The sequence below is a fragment of the Mesoplodon bidens genome (genome assembly GCF_964165515.1).
Source record: "Mesoplodon bidens genome assembly, chromosome: 10".
Classification (NCBI taxonomy): domain Eukaryota; kingdom Metazoa; phylum Chordata; class Mammalia; order Artiodactyla; family Ziphiidae; genus Mesoplodon; species Mesoplodon bidens.
This window is the reverse complement of record NC_138172.1, coordinates 89,918,765-89,939,359: the sequence shown is the minus strand read 5'-3', so window position 1 is coordinate 89,939,359 and position 20,595 is coordinate 89,918,765.

The following is a 20,595-nucleotide window of genomic DNA, read 5'->3' as shown; positions in this document are numbered from 1 at the left end:
ACAATAGTGAGAGGCCCGCGCACCGCGATGAAGAGTGGCCCCCGCTTGCCACAACTGGAGAAAGCCCTCGCACAGAAACGAAGACCCAACACAGCCAAAAATTAAAAAAATAAAAAATAAAGGCTTTCAGTTTAAAAAAGAAGAATAGAAAGAAAATAACAATAAATATATTACTATGTGTGCCATTTTTAATTTTAGTCCAGAGGGACTTCTGAATGTGGCTCAAGGTTCAAAATACCTTTTAAAATCTGTTTTCTTCAAGCAAATATATTGTTGGTGAGGCAACAGAATTCTTAATAAAAATGGATTAAGGGGAAAAAAATTAAAAAATAAAATAAAATCCTTTAAAGTTTCAGCACTTCTTTTTAGCACCATCTGCATAGAGGAAAAATGCTTTCACATTACTAGATTGTACCGCACTTATTTAGAGTATTTTGTCTCAAACAGGTGTGGCCTTGGCCACACCTAAGTCTTTTTTGTGTTCAAGCCAAGCGAGAATTCTGTGGCTGGAGACCAATTCTTTCCATTTTTGGAGCTTCATCAAGATTCGTTGAGCTACTTTTTCAAACCTAGGCTTCCTCCTACACAGATGGGCATTTAATAGAGACTACTTTACAGGGCTGTAAAGAAATGTCTATGTCTCTCTCTTCCTTTCACTTCTTTAAATTTCATTTCATGGTCCATTGTCTTAGAAGATCCCACCTGTTCTTCAAACTCTCAAGCCAAGGCTTGAGTCATCTATTCTCTACTGGCAATTTTTGTTTATGTGTTTTTTATGTTTATGTTTAAGCTTTATGTTTAAGCTTTAAACCAAAGTTCACAACCTTGGCTATACATCAGAATCACCTGGGGGGGGGTTATAAATTACTGATGCCAGGGCTGTATTCCAAGCCAATTAAAGTGAGGTGATCCCCAGCAAGACAAAGGCAAGCTTACTCTAAAATTGATATGGAAAAGCAAAGGACTTAGAATAACTAAGACAATTTTGAAAAAGAGGAATAAAGTGGAAGGAGTCACTCCACTTGATATTAAGGCTTATATAGCTACAGTGATCCAGATAGTGTGGTAATTAAAAAAAAAAGATAATGTGTTACTGATAGAAGGATAGATACACAGATCAATGCAACAGAAAAAAACCTGTGAATAGACCCACATAAATATGCCCAACTTATTTTTGACAAAGATGGAAGAGTAATTCTGGTGAGAAAGAATAGCCTTTTCAAGAGATGGTGTTGGAACAACTGGACATGCAAAGGCAAAAAATGAATCTCAGGCTAAACCTCATGTCTTATACAAAAAATTAACTTAAGATGGATCACAGACTTAAATATAAAATATAAAACTACAAACCTTTTAGAAAAAACATAAGAGAAAATCTTCAGGACCAAGGGTTAGGTAAAGAGATCTTAGACTTGAGGCCAAAAGCATGATCCACTAAAAGTATTGAAAAATTGGATCTCATTGAAATTAAATTTTTTTACTCTGTGAAAGAACCTTATAAGAGAATAAAAAGACAAGCTACAGAGTGAGGGAAGATATTTATGAACCATATATCCTACAAAAGAGTTGTTTCTAGAAAATATAAAGAACTCAAAACTCATGGTAAAAAGCCAACAATCCAATTTCTAAATGCACAAAAGTCATGAAGGGACATTTCACCTAAGAGGATATACAGACGGTGAACAAGCACGTGAAAAGATGTTCAACATTGTTAGCAATTTGGGAACTGCAAATGAAAATCATGAAATATCACTACACACTTACTGGAATGGCTAATTAAAAAAAAAAGTGTCACCATCTAAAGCTGGCAAGGATGAGGAGAAACTGGACCGCTCATATGTTGCTGGTGGGTATGTAAAATTGTACAGCAACTCTGGAAAATAGTTTGACAGCTTTTTATAAAACTAAGCATGTACTTACCATATGACCCAGGAATTCCAAAGCTGGTCATTTATTCCAGAGAAATGAAAACTTAGGTTCAACAGAAACCTCTACATGATTATTTATAGCAGCTTTCTTCATAACAGCCCCAAACTGGAAACAACCCAAATATCCCTCAGTGGGTGAATAGTAAAACAGACTGTGAAACACCCATCCCATGGATACTACACAACAATAAAAGGCAGCCAACTGTTGATACATCAACAACTTAGATGGGTCTCAAGGGAATTATGCTGAGTGAAAAAAGCCAACCTCAAAACATCACATACTGTGTGATTCCATCCACATAACATTCTTGAAATACCAAATTATAGGGATGGAGAACAGATCAGTGGTTGCCAGGGGCTAGAGGTGGAAGAATAATATGAGGTAGCCTTGTGGTGACGGCACAGCTCTGTATGTCGATTGTGATGGTGGTTACGCAATTCTACAGGTGCTAAAATTGCATAGAAACACACACATGCACACACAGGAGCATACTAACACTGATGAAATCTGAATAAGCTCTTGTAGACTGTACCAATGTTGTTTTTCTGGAGTTGATATTATACTATACTTAATGCAAGATTATCACTGGGGGAAACTGGGTGAAGAGTACACAGAATCTCCCTGTACGTTTTTTCCAATTTCCTGTGAATTTATAACTATTTTGAAGTAAAACTTTTAAGCAAAAAAAAAAAAGGTACATTAATAAAATGTTGATGCTTGACCCCTATTCCAGACAAATTAGATGAAAATTTCCTGAGGTAAGACAGGACACTAATATTTTTTAAACTCTTTCCAGATTATTCTATGGTGCATTCAAGGTTGAACCACTGTTTTAAGCAAGCATGGATTTCCAAAAATATGTAAATTACAAAGATGATAACTTGCTTTATTAAAAGAATCTTTGCTCTACAATGCTAAATTGATCACAAGCAGTCTTTCAAGAATTGAGCCCTCTAAATCACTTAAGAAATCTAATTTACACATTACCTTTTAGGAACACATATATCTAGTGTTCATGCTGAAACACATGAGCAGTCATAAGTAGCTATTGTTATAAAGAAAAAAATCAAAATTCAAAAGGATATATGCACCCCTATGTTCATAACAGCACTATTTACAATAGCCAAGACATGGGAGCAACCTAAATGTCCATCGACAGATGAATGAATAAAGAAGAAGTGGTATATACACAATGGAATATTACTCAGCCATGAAAAAGAATGAAAAATGTCATTTGCAGCAACATGGTTGGACCTAGAGATTAACATACTAAGTGAAGTAAGTCAGACAGAGAAAGACAAATATCATATGATATCACTTACATGTGAAATCTAAAAAAATGATACAAATCAACTTATATACAAAATGGAAATAGACCCACAGACATAGAAAACAAACTTACAGTTACCAAAGGAGATAGTTGGGGTGGAGGGTAAACTAGGAGCTTGGGATTAATGTACACACTACTATATATAAAATAGATAACCAACAAGGACCTACTGTATATCACAGGGAACTATACTCAATATCTTGTAATAACCTATAATGGAAAAGAATCTGAAAAAGAATATATATGTATATGAATCACTGTGCTGTATACCTGAAACTAACACAACATTGTAAATCAACTTACTTCAATTTTTTAAAAAATCTATTGTATTCAGCTCTCTGAGAAAATGTATCTGACTAGATTATTAATTTCTCTTTATGTCTACTGCTTGAAACTGCCTGTCTCTCCAAATCGGTGTCAGCAGAGGATCACCTGACAACATTTAAACATTTGCCTTTTGTTTCAAGAATCTCAGGGGAGGGCTTCCCTGGTGGCACAGTGGTTGAGAGTCCGCCTAGCGATTCAGGGGACACGGATTCGTGCACCGGTCTGGGAAGATCCCACATGCCGCAGAGCGGCTGGGCCCGTGAGCCATGGCCGCTGAGCCTGTGCATCTGGAGCCTGTGCTCCGCAACAGGAGAGGCCACAACAGTTAGAGGCCCGCATACCGCAAAAAAAAAAAAAAAAAAAAAAAAAAGAATCTCAAGGGAGATTGAGAAGTAGCCCCCTGGGGCTTCAACAGTGTTAATCACAAGGGCAGATATTCTAAGGATATGAGTTGTACTGGACCACCACTAGACCCTGAGGGATAGAGCCTCCATGGATTTTTACTTTTTAGTGCATTCATGATATATGCAGGGCCCTCTAAATTATGGGCCAAGTATCCAGGCTCCTCTTACCCCAGACTAAGGTCAGTCTGGCACACATCCCATAAAATAAGTCTCATTTTATTGTCTGTATATCAATTGTGCATGTGACCTGTTTGATAACCAACTTTATTTGCCATCCTGGGATCAAGGTAACTTTTGTTCTAAAAATTATGTCTGTCCACAAATGATGATATTTTGTCATTGAAAGATCTCCAAAGAATATGCCAGAGACTCAAAAGAGGAATCCAAAACAATTTGAACAGTGGCAGCATCCCTGGGATATCAGTGTAGATTCTGAAGGTAAACTGTTACCAAATAAAAATACTGATTTGGGGGGCTTCCCTGATGGCGCAGTGGTTGGAAGTCTGCCTGCCGATGCAGGGGACACGGGTTTGTGCCCCGGTCCGGGAGGATCCCACATGCCGCGGAGCGGCTGGGCCCGTGAGCCATGGCTGCTTAGCCTGTGCGTCCGGAGCCTGTGCTCCGCAACGGGAGAGGCCACAGCAGTGAGAGGCCCACATATCGCCAAAAAAAAAAAAAAAAAAAAAAATACTGATTTGTTTGTTACATGTCTTGTCATTTTTAAATCCTATCTTGAAAACTCAGGGGTGCCTGGCTACTACCCTGCAAAACCTAGGTGAGGCTCAGAAAGCTCCTGTGTTCTCCATCTGCTTTTATGTGGGGATTCGGAAAGATCCACACACTTTGCCACTGCTGCCATCTTCCCCCTCTTGCATTCTTTCCATTATTTTTCTGTAAACATTATTTCACATAATTATGGTCATAAATATATACATAAAAATTGTAGATTCTAACCATCAACAAACAATGTGAGAAGATAATCTACAAAATGGGAAAAAATATTGGCAAATCATGTATCTAATAAGGGGTTAATATCCGAAACATATAAATAACTCATACAACTCAATAGCAAAAAGCAAATAACCCAATTGAAAAATAGGCAAAGGGGCTTCCCTGGTGGCACAGTGGTTGAGAGTCTGCCTGCCGATGCAGGGGACACGGGTTCATGCCCCGGTCCGGGAGGATCCCACATGCCGCGGAGCGGCTGGGCCCTTGAGCCATGGCCGCTGAGCCTGCGCGTCCGGAGCCTGTGCTCCGCAACGGGAGAGGCCACAGCAGTGAGAGGCCCGCGTACCATTAAAAAAAAAAAAAAAAAAAAAAAAAAGCTTTGGGGAACACTGGGTTAAATCAAGTTTTAAAAATTTCTTTTTTACCAGATGTTGCAACGCTTTTAATATGCTAAGTTATTGATATATTGTGAATCTCCAATAAAGGACTAAAATAATCACCACTTCCAAAAATTATTTGACCACAAACGCTTTTTGTTTTCTTTTGTGTACATCTCTCCTGATTAATGTTCTGTGGAACTCACTTTAGGAAACACTACTCAATAGTTATATGACGGAAACAACACATGTGCATGTTTTTTCACTTAACAGCTTCTTCATTTTGCTCTGCTGAAGCAAACTGCAATTACCATTTATTGTGAAATTTGTGATATCTCTCTTTCCAGTCTTTTTTTCATCACTGTTCCATTTGTAGTACTAGCCTCTACATCTCTACTCTGCATCAGTAATGGGCCTTCATTTTAAATTAAAAATTTTCCCCACTTAGAGATCTACCTCTTAAGATTTTTGATATTTAATAGAGGATATAAGACTTACTCACAAATAACTATAAGATGGACAACTAGAAAAATGATTTAGAGATATAATTAAAATAATAATAACATTTAAATGTATTTACCACTTATGATTCAATAGGTACCAGCGTAACTTGTCATCTCTGCATAAGATATTCAAATACATTACCATATTACATTGGTGCATGTAAAAAAATAGTTCAAATTGAGTCAATCCATTGACCAATTAGATAGATAGGTGAATACTAAATGACACACATGCATTACACATGCACTACATTATGATGTGATGCAATGGTTAAATTGGAATACAGTTCTACCAAAATGGTTGAGTTGTGTTTAATGGGAAAATATTTCACACTGCTTCAGTTTTTTAAGTTAAAATGAAAATTAATTAAAATGAAATAAAATGTAAAACACAGTTCCTCAGTTACTCTGGCCATATTTCTAGTACTCCCCAGCCACATGTGGCTAGTAGCTACCATACCACTGGTAGTGAAAGGGAAATGCAGAGTCATAGGGGAGCTTCTCAAAAGAAAAGAGAGACCTGCACACATTGTACATGGAAGGGATGCTGCTGATGGAGAGGGAGAGTGGGTACCACACAAAGGTGATATGAGGATGTGGGATCCGGAGGGACCAGACTTGAAGAGAAGGAGGGACATCTTCCTCCAGCCCTAAAACTGCCACTATACCCTTCTACTCCATCTTCATGTACCCCATCCCCATCTCTCTAAAAACAGTACATAAACTAAGCTTAAAGTCTCCAAAGATGATTATAAAGGGAGGGGTTTTTTAAAAGAACATAACCTATGGCATCAAACAGACCTGGGTTCAGATCCTGCCTCTACCATTTACTAAGTGAGTTTTGTCAAGTTATTTAAACTTCTGAGATAGTTTTCTTTCTTTTTTAAAAAATTGAAGTATAGTTGATTTACAATATTGTGTTAGTTTCACGTGTACAGCAAAGTGATTCAGATATATATATATATTTTTTCAGACTATATTCCATTATAGGTTATTACAAGATGTTGAATATTGTTTCCTGTGTTATACATAAATTCTTGTTGCTTATTGATTTTATGTATGATAGTTTGTATCTGTTAATCCCATACTCCTAATTTATCGCTTCCCCCAAACTTCCCCCTTTGATAACCATAAGTTTGTTTTCTATGTCTGTGAGTCTGTTTCTGCTTTGTATATAGATTCATTTGCATTATTTTTTTAGATTCCACATATAAGTAATATCATATAATATTTGTCTTTTCTCTGTCTGACTTAGTATGATAATCTCTAGATCCATCCACGTTGATGCAAATGGCAATATTTCATTCTTTTTATGGCTCAGTAATATTCCACTGTATATAAACCAATCATCTGTTGATGTGCATTTGGGTTATTTCTGTCTTGGCTATTGTAAACAGTGCTGCTATGAACATAGGGGTGCATGTATCTTTTCAAATTAGAGTTTTCATCTTTTCCAGATATATGCCCGGGAGTGGGATTGCTAGATCATATGATAGCTCTATTTTTAGCTTTTTAAGAAACATCCGTACTCTTTTCCATAGCGCTGAGCCTATGATTAAAATAGGGAAACTCCTTATCTTAAAGAATGGTGTGAGAATCAAATAAGGTAATACACACAAAGAAATGCTTAGCACGGTCACCATCTCATTGGAAGCACTCAATCTTCCACATCAGGTGGTAAGAACACCCCTCACGCATTTCACAAATTTGCCTGAAACTGTATCTGATAGCTACGAGGAACCCCAAGGCTAGCATGTACTAAACTGTACTTGGCAGAGCTGTCAAATCAAAGAATACTAGTGAGAAATCTGAACATTTTCTAAAGCGCTTTCCCTTACCCACCATCTTTTTCCGTAAGGCCTTCTGCAGCTAAATCTCCTGCCCTCTCATCCAAAGCATACTATGAGACAGGAGGAAAAGCTAGTAGTAAAAGATGGTCAGGTATCCTAGTTGGGTATCATATACTTGGCCTTTCTTCCCTGTATCTTTGAAAATCTAAACTCGATGTGATATTTCACAAAATATTTGAGAGGTTCCCCCCAGTTTTGTGGGTAGGACACCTTTCCTAGACTCTTGGAAAAGACATTCTTTAGTCCTCCAATAGCCAAACCACCTCAGAAGGGGCCTAGCCAAAGCCTACTGGTAAGGGAAATTGCTCTGAGGGAAGCTGACTCAGACCCCTCCCCGCCTGGCACCTACCATGCACAATGACATCAACAGCGCATCAAGAAGCTTTGGCGATGCTAAAGAATAGACAAGTTCTTGCCCCTCCAAATTCCCCACTCCTCTTCCGGTCACTTTCCCTACCTCCACTAATGGGTTGGAAGTTCTCATCACTCTATACTGTCATTTTTGTGGTGTAATTTCCCCAGTGGTAAGTCAAAATGCTAATAGAAGAGTGGGTGTGCAGAATGATTTGATGACTTATAAAAATGATCAAGGCTTCATGAAGCCTGTGTGCAGGTGTTTTATTATGAGGTATTTCAAACAGACAATAAACAAGGAGAACAAAATAATAGACTCTTAGTCACCACCATCCAGATTGTTCTCACTTGCCCCATGTTTACTTCAGATGTTTTTGAGGGGATAAAATATCACAGATGTACTTGAAGTCCTCTTTATACCTCTTTTGGAAGTTGCAGTTCTTATTATTCTTTAAACTTTATAAACACTAGGTTGGGAGCATGGTGGTAATAAATCTGAAAACAGCATTCAAAGGTAAAGTGAAATTTTTCTTCTGTTGCTATGGGCTTTAACTAGTCTTAGGGCATGTTTTCCTTCTCATTTATAGGGCCTTTTTCTTCTTCATTTTTTCAAAGAATCTCAAACCCAGAATTAGGATTCACTGTGCTATTAGGTTGTAAACAAAAAACAGATCTAAATGTGCTTTGAAATTTTTACCTGCCTTCAATCTAAGTTATTAAAGTTTAAGATGCCCAAAGACATGCTGAAAATCTTGTGTAATTTCACAAGATATTTGATTTTTTATTTTATTTCCCCATAGTGTAGCCATTTAGAATTGTGAATTTCTGCAAAAATAACTGATTGCTGCTCTTGCCCAATTGAATCTCTTCCTATTCAACATTTTGTTCATTTTCATCAAAATATGAATGTTTACTTATCCACAAATTTCATAACTCAGGGTGAGAGCCCTGCAAATGTAATAAATATGTATTTTTAGTTACTAACTAAATTTTAGTTAGCATCTAAATTTTCACATCCTAGAAGACTAGACTATCTAGAATTTTAGAAGCTTTCTTGTTACTTTTCCAAGGACCCATTTGGAAAATCCAAACTTCCTCATCTTCCCCTTAAATTCATTAATCAAATTATTTTTCAATAAAATTTTATGCCCATTCTTCCAGAAGGAAATCTCCATACACATGCACTCCCTCTCTTTCGCCACCTAGAGGTCAAAGAGTAAAACAACTCATAATCCTTCCAAGATATTTCCTTCCCAACTGTACAAAATTATCTTTTTTTCCTCCAACACAGAAATTTCTGTAATATTTTCTACCACTTTTAATTTGCTCATACATTCTACCTTATACAATAGTTATTTGTGAACAAGTCTTACGTCCCCTTACAGACACTGGATATCTTAAGGGGCAGGTCTATATGTTACCCATTTCTTTTCATCTTCCATAACACCTAACTCAATGCTTTACAAGGAGAATAATGAATGAAAGAATGAATGAACAAATAAACAAACATATCAGTTTGGGGGCAGAATCTCATTCATCTCCATTCAGTCTTGGGTATATAAGAAAAGACGACAACCATAAGAAGACGCTCCCTGGTAGCATGATGTAGGGTAGATGGTGCTGAAATATGAAAAGAAAATGACCTTGGGAATGAGATTCTTGCCTTCTCCAATCCTAGCTCTGTCACCAGCCAATCAGGAAATTGTTGGTTAAATAACATTTTTCTCTTAGACTTGCTTTCCCTTTCTCTCAAGTAAAGAGAGTCATACCTATTTTGCAACGATGTATGAATATTAAGCAATACAGCATAAGAGAAAGTGCCTTGCTCTCATAATAAATAAACAATAAAGTATACATGATTGTTCCTGGAGAGGGCGCTTGCTCACAGAAAGATGCAAGATCTTTCTGGGCCCAGCTCTGCCACAGGCTGTCCAGCTGTGCCATCTTGAGGAAGTCATTCACCCTCTCTGGGACCCCCTCTTCTCATTAGTGCAATTGAAAAGTTGTGTGCATAATCCTTGAGGTCTCTCCCAGCTCTGTGATTAGAAAATAAATGTTTAATGTATCAACTCATTATCACAGTTATGTCTGGGTTGAGGAACTCCATAATTCCTCTTTTTTTTTTTTTTGCGGTATGCGGGCCTCTCACTGTTGTGGCCTCTCCCACTGCGGAGCACAGGCTCCGGACACGCAGGCTCAGCGGCCATAGCTCACGGGCCCAGCCGCTCCACGGCATGTGGGATCTTCCTGGACCGGGGCACGAACCTGTGTCCCCTGCATTGGCAGGCGGACTCTCAACCACTGCGCCACCAGGGAAGCCCAATTTCTCTCTTTTTTTAAAACAACAACACAGTTGACAAATTTATAGTAAGCACTACTTCTAAATTTTGTTTCTCTCATGAGAAGAATAAGAATCCAACTTTAAAAACCTATGCATCTTTCAGAAAAGAATATTTAATTGCCTTTATATATGACACCATCCATTGAGCATATTTTTGCTTCAACATATTTTTGCTGAATGAAGGAATGAATAATACTTTAGTGGGTGTTTGCCAAAAGTTCCAAGAATGATAATTCATATTCTCTACTAGGCTTGATTCTTTATAAACAGCCAGCTTAGCTTTTTTTTCTCCCCAAATTGGCTTTGAGTCACTGATATGATTCACAACTTTAAAAATATAGGTTGAACCTGAAATTGCCCTGGCAGGAAATGAGCTAAGGAACACAGTACAGGTGAAAGGGAGATGCCCTCCCCCGAGAAAAAAAGATCGTTCTTCTTTTCATTTTCTAGTTCCCAATATGAAATGAGGAAATGTCAACACGTAGCTTTATTCCCATCTGTCTGATCACATTGGTTGAAATGGTAAAATCAAAGGTGAAGTACAAAGCAATTAAATCTCTAGGATCCAACAGGCACATTTTTTTTCAGGTGTGGCTGGCCTTCCCACTGCACCCCAGATGAGTCACTTAACAGGAGCTAAGCAGAGGAAGATGAATTGACATTCTGTCAGAGAAAAGGTACATACCAGGTCAGGTCTTGACCCACAAAGAAATCGTTGATGTCACACAGAAAGATACAGATGGCAAGAGCTAAGAGATGACTACCAGAGAGAGGTGAGGATGCTCTAGCACAGCTAGCCCTGCTGACATCCTTTAAAAGGGAAGAGATGGCAGAGAGCACGTAGCACAGGTGCCGTTGGGAAGGAGGTCTGACTGACAGAAAGAATCGATGCACTTGCTTGCTTTAGAAAGTTTGCCTTGTTTAAAGAAGGATCCTAAAAGGTAAGAGGATGGTTTCAGTTCCCTGTTTTCAATATCCTCTCTGCAACTCAAACTTCCAGTATTATCCAGAAGCTACTTTGCCTTCTCCTGTCCTGTCTTCCCATGGATAATGGCATATCGTCATGTTTGTCCAGAAGCTTATAAAAGCAATTATCTTAGGGAAATAAACGAGACACACTGGAAGAATAGAACACTGCTAAATAGGAGTAGGGTGGTTTCAGCCCTTAGGCAAGTGCCAGGAAGTTACCTAGGGCCCACTCTATGATGTGGGCAAGAAAGGCTCCTTCCCTGGACTGCATGCCGACTCCTGCTCTTCTCGGCCCATGCCCTCCCTTCATGGCCAAAACCAATCTGGAGCTCGTAATCTCTCTCTAGATGACATTACAGGCACCAAAGACCTTGGAATTCCCTTCCCAAATGACCCTGAGCCCTCTTTCATGTCCTGCACTGGTCTCTTCCCTGGGTCTGGCCCAAAGGCAGACAGAACAGCTAGAATAGCCACTCCTAGCCCTGCGGGACAGCTGTTCGGGGAGATGGTAGAAGGTAGACAGAGCTTGTATGCAAGACTAGGGTGTCCAATGTCAATTTTTCATTCTGTTAAAGGGACTGTTATGCTCTACATCCTAGAGCACTTTGTAACCTAATGTCAATAATTCATAACAATACCAGAAGAGGGGCTATAGTTTTTAATGTAAAAGCAAATGAAGTTGTAAGTTTGGATTATGGTTTCAAGAAGTAATTCTAGTGACAGTTGCCCTTTTTCTTTAAATTTCTAGACACTTTTTTTCCTAAGTGTCTTTATGAAAGGACTTTGTGAGGTCTGAGTATTTAGTAAATTAATGAATTTTCTGTATTTTAGTTTATTTTAGAGAGAGCACTATCAAAATATTTAAACATCTTTAATACCAAAAAATGTTTAGTAGATCTCAAAATTTGCACTTATTATTACTATAGTAACTATCTTGGGTGCCATGCTCACTTGCCTTGCTGTTCTACAAGTCATAAAAATACCAAATAGACACCAAAGTCTTGTTAAATGCATCCTGACAGAGTACAGAATTCTGTTTTATAGTCTGTCTCTAACACTGTTTAAGGGACTTAGTTGCCAAGGAACCTCATTATCACAGAATCTTGCTTGTGCTCTAGTCCTAACAGCAGTCTTGGGGAACAGCATCATTGTAAACTGCCAATTACCAAGAATCCAGATGTTTTGAAAGTCTTGTGAAAAGGGGATAGGATATTTTTTACTTTTCTTAAGCTTCATCACCATATTATTTAGGCTTTGTGTATTTAATTAATTATTTGAAATAGATATTAAATTCCATCATCTTATTGGTTTGGTCACACAATGTATAGTGGTGAAAGAATGTCCTGAAGAGGATATAAGTTCACTCACCACCCAGACGAAACCCAACGTTATAAGGCTAATTCCCTTTCCAGTAACAAACGTCCATAGCCCAATCCAAAGACTTCAGGAAAAGGGGACAGATTCTCCCTCATTTCTTCCCTTCCAAAGGAACACACATACCCCAGGTAAATCCTTTTACAAACCCCAGGTATTGTTCAGGCTGCTCTTCCTTGCCCTCGGGTGCCATGTTGCTTTCAATCTCTTGGCAGCATCTCTTGGCTGCTACTTGCCTTGCCTTGTCAGTATAACGCCAAACTGGCATTTACTTCCTGACTGCTGGAACACAGTCATGGCTGTCACAGCTAGCATCACAGACATTCCCCTGCCAATGACATTCCTCACTCTGACCCCTGCCAGCCATCACTGACTCTACCACCACTGGCTCTATTGACCCATACTAGTTCCTTGGAGAAGCTGAGAAAAGAAGGGACATCTGGGCTATAGACTTCCTGTTGCCCAACGCAGATCCTTGACATTGCTCTTTCACTGGAGAGGTATGAGTCAAGCCAGCTACCTACCCGTTTATACAGAAAGGTCAGACAGTTCCATTCATTTTCTTTGATTAGCAGGCTGTGTAATATCCTCTCCTCCAGGATGGTCTTTTACCATCTTATAAGTCCCTTATCACAACACCTGTCTGTATCTCCTTGTATTTACTTCTCCACAAGTGCTATGAGGGCAGGGATTGTATTTACCTTGCAAACTGTTATATCTCTAGCACCTGGTCCTACCACACCCTACAAATCTTCCCTAAACTGAACCGAACCTCAAAAACTTAGGGCAAAAACGGTACAGGCATCTATCAACACTATAGTGTGTGCCTCCAGAACTTCTTCCCCAGCCATCACCTACCTTCCCAGTCCAACAACCACAAATTATGATCAAAGAGAAACCCCCTCAGTCTTCAGGCCCAGCCTCCCAGGGTATATGCAGGTTATGTTAGATGGCTGGGTTGAATTTTTGTCTTGAGGTTTCAAAACAACTACTCAAAATTAGGGGTGTGACTAGGAGATGAGGGGAAAGCATGTTTCTGTTTGGATCTGCAAGAGACAAAGCATAACATCCCTGCTGTGGAAACCATTCTCGTCATTGAAAGGGCTTCAGCCTTCAAACCATGGCCCCACCATGGCTACCCACCTGTCTTGGTTGGGTGGTGAAAATGGGATCAGGAGAAATGAATATACAGAAATGGAATAGAAGAACAAGACGTAGAAAAGGTATGCTTACATGTTCATTCTTAACCCTTAGTCCAATAAAGTCAAAATTAACTAAATTATAATTTCATTATCCTCTAACAGGAGATAATTCTGACCTCTCTTCTGGCATTTGGCATTTGTAAGTGACACTACTCAGAACAATTCTTATCTGAGTGTGGGATGTGACCATACCCATCAAGACAAGCCCAACCATATTACCACTCTGAGGAGATGTAAAGATTGTTCCTTGGTTTGGGACCACAGCTGCCATTTACAGAATCATAGGGACTGCATATAAATCAGCCTCTTTGACAAAGAAACTTTGTGGGTCAAGCTGTCCCCTCCTAACTACCTCGGGCATGGCTTTGGTGACAGTTCTTAGTAATCAAAAAGTAGCACTATTTAAAATTCTTCTTCAGAGGGTACTTAGCAGTTTTTCTTTTTCGTCTTTCAACTTAGTGTGCTATAGTTCACAAGATGGAAAATAATGATATTTTCTTACTGATAATTCATTTCAGAATAATTCAGTATCGTGATGATAGCAGGAGAGAATGGAGGAGAGTCTATTGATATAAGACCGACAGGTATTGGCCCCCAATGTATCATTCAACAAGCACGAATATCTAACAGGGGTGGTGCTAGGTGGTAAGACTGTAGGAAGACACAGTCCTTGGTCTCAGGTGGCTAATAGCTTAATGTGGAGGAAAGACTCAGGTAAACCAGCAATTGCAGCAAGTTTATTCGGTGAATGTTATGGTAGAGTTATATTTGGGTCGGGAAGAATATTTGGAGTACCAAAAAAAAGGGCATCCAATCAGACCGGGGGAGGTGTTATCAGGAAATACTTCCAAGATTCATGTTTAAACTGAATCTTTTTTTTTTTTTAGGCCGTGCCACGCAGCATGCAGGATCTTAGTTTCCCGACCAGGGATCAAACCCGTGCCCCCTGCATTGGGAGGTCGGAGTTTTAACCACTGGACCACCAGGGAAGTCCCTAAACAGAATATTAAAGGCCAAGTATGACGTGGAGAAGATGAGGAGGGAAGAAGAGAGTAAGGGCATTCTGGGGAGAGGCCTTACTACCTGCAAAATCATGGAGGTACAAAATCTTGGTGTGTCCTGGGAACTACAAACATGGCTAGAGAAAAAGGCAAGTTGCAGAATGTTGCATGATCTGGAGCCAGACCATGTAGAAGCTACTATGCTAAGCTCAGTTTAGAGGACCACAGATTGGCTTAGGCTGTTCACTGTACTGTAAATGCCGCAAAGGGCAGAGAACATACCTTCCTTGTACATTTCTGTATCCTCCATGTCTAGTACATGGTAGCCTCTCAACAGATGTGTGTTGGATAATTATATTAATTTATTAGTTAAACCCTATCACTGGAAGGAGAATACTTTTTAAATCAATTACAGGAAGGACAACTTTTATTTATAGTAGCATACAGGTACTACAAAATGAAAAAAATGTAAAATACAAAAGATACTTTAAGTTAAAGATAAGCAATTTTTTGGTTGTTTGTTTTGAAAAGATAAACAAAATTGCCAAGAGGCTAGACTCACCAAGAAAAAGAGAGAATTCAAATAAATAAAATCAGAAATGAAAGAGGGGACATTACAACTGATACCACAAAAGTACAAAGGATGATAAGAGACTACCATGAATAATTACATGCCAACAAATTGGACAACCTAGAAGAAATGGATAAACTCCTAGAAATATACAACCTACCAAGACTGAATCATGAGGAAATAGAAAATCTGAACAGACAATTACTAGTAAGGAGATTGAATCAGTAATCAAAAATCTTCCCACCAAAAAAAAAGTCCAGAAGCAGATAGCTTCACTGGAGAATTCTACCTAATATTTAAAGAAAAATTAATACCAATCTTTCTCAAGAAATTGAACTTATTTTACAAGGCCAGTATTACTCTGTTATCAAAACCAGACAAGCACACCACAAGAAAAGAAAATTACAGGCCAATATTCCTAATGACCATAGATGCAAAAATTCTCAACAAAATCTTGGTAAGCCAAAATTAATAATACATTAAAAAGGATTATACACCATGATCAAGTGGGATTTATCCCAGGGATGCAAGGATGGTTTGACATCTACAAATCAATCAGTGTGATATAACACATTAACAAAATGAAGGATAAACATCATATGATCATCTCAACAGATGCAGAAAAAACATTTGACAAAATTCAACATGTGTTTATGGTAAAAACTTTCAACAAAATGGGTTGTTCTTAAGTGAATAGACATTTTTCCAAAGCAAACATGTAGATGACCAACAGGTGCATGAAAAGATGCTCAAAATCACCAGTCATCAGAGCAATGCAAATCAAAACCACACTGAGATATCACCTTACACTTGTTAGAAGGCTATAATCAAAAAGAAATAACAAGTGTTGCTAAGGATGTGGAGAAAAGGGAAATTTTGTGCACGGTTGGTGGGAATTAAATTGGTGCAGCCACCTGGGAAAGCAGAATGGAAGTTCCTCACAAAATTAAAAATAGAACTACCATATGATCCAGCAATCCCATTTATGGGTATTTAGCCAAAGAAAACAAAAACATTAACTTGAAAAGACTATGTATCCCCATGTTCACTGCAGCATTACAGTTGACCCTTGAGCTACCTGAGGGTTAGGGGCACTGGCCCCTACTCAGTCAAAAATTTACATTGTAACTTTATAGCCAACCCTCCACATCCAAGGTTCTGCAATGGCAGATTCAACCATCTGCTGATCATGCAGTACTATAGTACATATCTGTTGAAAAAAATCCAGTACAAGTGGATCTGTGCAGTTCCAACACATGTTGTTCAAGGGTCAACTGTATTTACAACAGCCAAGACATGGAAGCAATTTAAGTGTCCACTGATGGATGAATGGATGAAGAAAACATGGCATATGTATACAATGGAGCATTATTCAGCCACAAAAAGAAGGAAATCTTGCCATCTGCAACAACATGGATGGACCTTGAGGGCATTATGCTAAGTGAAATAAGTCAGCCAGAGAAAAGTAAATACCATATGATCCTGCTTATATGTGGAATCAAAAAACCAAGCTCATAGATACGGAGAACAAATTGGGGAGGGGAGCAGAAGTGGGTGAAGGTGGCCAAAAGGTACAGACTTTCAGTTATAAAATAAATGTCATGAGGATGTAATGTGTAACATGGTGCATGGTGACTGTAGTTAATAATACTGTATTGTAATTTGAAAGTTACTAAAAGAGGAGACTTTAAAGTTCTTATTACACACACAAAAAAAGATAACCAGAATCAGTACCTACCACAATTATTATAAAGAGTTTTATATTCCATCAAACAGATCTCTTAAGGATGCATGGGGTTCTGGTGAGTGGCATCCTTTTCTTGTCTCATTAGCAACATAGAAAATATCTTTGCTGTGTTGTCTCATTAGCAACACAGAAAATATCTTTGAAGTTTAAAGTGCTGTCCAAGTGTTCCTCAGAATTCTATTATTAATTTCACAGGGTATATTCCATGCACTATCCCTTAATTCGTTGTTTATCTAAAAATTCAACTTTAAACTGGATGTCCAGAATTTCATCTGTCAAATCTATGTTATGGCCACATAAAAATACCAACTTAAGTGAAGTTAAACAAATATCTTTTATGCTGGTCTTCACAGAGCCACTAATAAATTCTGGTAAATAATGTTTCTCTGAGAGGGAACTGAATGTGCAGTTTTTCTCAACCTTATCTGAACAAAAATTCCTTTTTTAAATGAACATTCCCAAAAAGCTACTCTGAAGGGCAATTACTCAATTATCTCTGTAGTTTCAGTGTCCTATTCACTACATATTTCTACAGTTTCTTATTGGATTCTGAGCAAATCATTTCTCCATTTAATATCAGTAAATCTTTCTTTCCAAGGGAAAGTGTGAAATCCTTAGCATGAAACACAGGGTCTTCTGCAATCTGTTATTTACCTTTCCAGCTTCACTCCCAGGTTGTCCTCATACACAGTCCTACCCACGGGTCTCACTGAGCTCCCATCCACTCTCTGAACATTCCACACTCCTTCAGACCTCAGTAGTCTTTGCATGTGTTTCATCTCCCGGAAGTGCCCTTCTCTAGGTCCCTACCTTCTCCATGAACCATTAATCCCTTAAATGAATAAAGATGTTGCTGACCCCCCACCGAGCAGTTAGTCATTCACTCCTTCCTCTTCTCACAACACTGGGTGCATTTGTCTGTTAGGACTTACCTTCCTGTGCTATAATTATTCATTTACAGGTCTGCTCCCTTCCCCCAGTAGACAGGCAACTTTTCAAGGGCAATTGCTTTATGTTATTCATCTTTGAGTCCTCAGCTCAAAGCATGGGGTTTGACACATATATGCTCGATAAATGATTGGTGAATTAATGAATGAATGTAAATGTGATTTTTAAAGAGAAGATTCAGGGTGTGGACCCTTCCCCTTTTTCCTCAATCCTCTCTGTTCTACTTCTTCAGAAGACCTAGAATGTCTTCCAAGAAAATAACTATTTAACAAATAGGTACCATTTTATATAAATTGACTCAGACGTCTAATACTTTCTCTGAAAAGAATGAGAGACAATAAAATTAGGTAAATGTCTTAAAACATAGTATTTATCTATGGATCCTTGCCTTTCCATGGGTTATGATTATATGATAAATTATTGAAAACATGTTTTTCTCTAGTTACATAGTAACATATTCAAAGAGGCTTACTGGCATTCAATTAACCCTTTATCTTCCATACATGAGGTATTATTATTTTCACTTTAAGAGGCATGAAAGTATAAGAAGCCACGCCCACATGAGAGTAAACCCTCTTTGGGCATTAGTCTAAAGTTCTTGACTGATTTAACCACCTTCAGCAACCAATTAGAGACCATAAATGTTGATAGATCTATCTGATTCAGGTACCTCTCTTAGAAGTATAGTGGAAAAAGAAGATATGGTACATATATACAATGGAATATTACTCATCCATTAAAAAGAATGAAATAATGCCATTTGCAGCAACATGGATGGACCTAGAGATTGTCATACTGAGTGAAGTAAGTCAGACAGAGAAGGACAAATATTGTATGATATCACTTATATGTGGAATCTGAAAAATGGTCCAAATGAACTTATTTACAAAACAGAAATAGAGTTACAGATGTAGAAAACAATCTTATGGTTCCCAGGGAGGAAGTGGGGGAGGGACAAATGGGAGACTGGGATCAACACTACTATATAAAAAATAGATAACTAATAAGGACCTACTGTATAGCACAGGGAACTCTTCTCGATACTCTGTAATGACCTATCTGGGAAAAGAATCTGAAAAAGAGGGGATTTATGGGTATGTATAACTGATTCACTTTGCTGTATGTCAGAAAGTAACACAACATTGTAAATCAACTATACACCAGGGGAGATATTTTAAAAATAAAAAATAAATTTAAAAAAAGTATATGAAGAATGACTTCAAAACTCAGGACTTTATAAATTCAACAAAAAGATTAACTGAGACTAATGAACCCATTATATGGAATAAACTATATACAATTTACCAACTACAGACATATAGATAGAAGAAACAGGTGTATGTAACCTCTTCCTGATTGGGATTTGCTCTCACACCAAGTTCTAATATATGAAGATATATTTTCCAATGTATCTTCAACCACTAGGAGAATTTTACTTCAAGTATTAAAAAGTTGTGTATTAAAAGTTTGGATTCCCTCCATGAAGGAAACTGAAAGAGAGAGAATTAAAGGCAGAGAAAAGAAAAAGGAGTAATACAAGCACCGTTATTGGTAAATAATATTTGCTGACTTGAGTTGGATCAAGATAAGGACATAGAGGTTTGAGTAATAAAGTGAAGAGAAAGATGTATTAAAAAAAAAAAAGCTGAGGGAAAGTAAAGCCAGGCCTTAGAAACACACTATTAGGAATGAGAAGACTGTGATGGGTAAAAGAGTGTCTGATAGTGAATTGATTGACATGAAGCCACCAAAGACAGTAGGAAGCAGAGTGAGCAGAGTCGGGGAGGCTGCTCAGAAATATGGGCCTGACCGGGGGAAGCAAGCTAAGCAAGGGTGATATAGCTCTGCTCACTGGCAGCTTTCAGTGATGCTTTATCTCTGAGGCCTCATAGGGACCCTATAATAAAAGTTTATTTAGTTGAGAAATAAACTGTCTGGGATCATAAAATGAGAAAGACACCCTGGGATGGAGGCCCAGAAAGACACTGGACGGGCTCAGAGCCCCACTGAGCATCTGGCAGGCACAGCCTGTACAGCTGCTGGTGAGCAAACAATGATAAATGGAAAGCAACTCCACGGACCTCACAGTCTGTAACGGGCATGGACGAGATCATGAAAAGTGTCCTTATTTAGTGTGTTGTCTTTATGGTTTTATTCTTAGTCATAGTGACAACTAAGCTTTCGTATTCCAGATTGTTCAAGGAGCTTTATGTATAAGTCATTTAATCCTATTAACGGCCCCATGGAGTTGGTACGATTATTATTTTCATTTTATAAACAAGGAAACTAATACATAGAAAGATCACTTGGCAAGTAAGTGGTAGAGGGAGTAGCCATTGGAATCTAGTCGGTCTGACTACACACATGCACACACGTACCCCCAGGGTGAAATTCTCATAGTAACTGTCCAGCCATCCTCG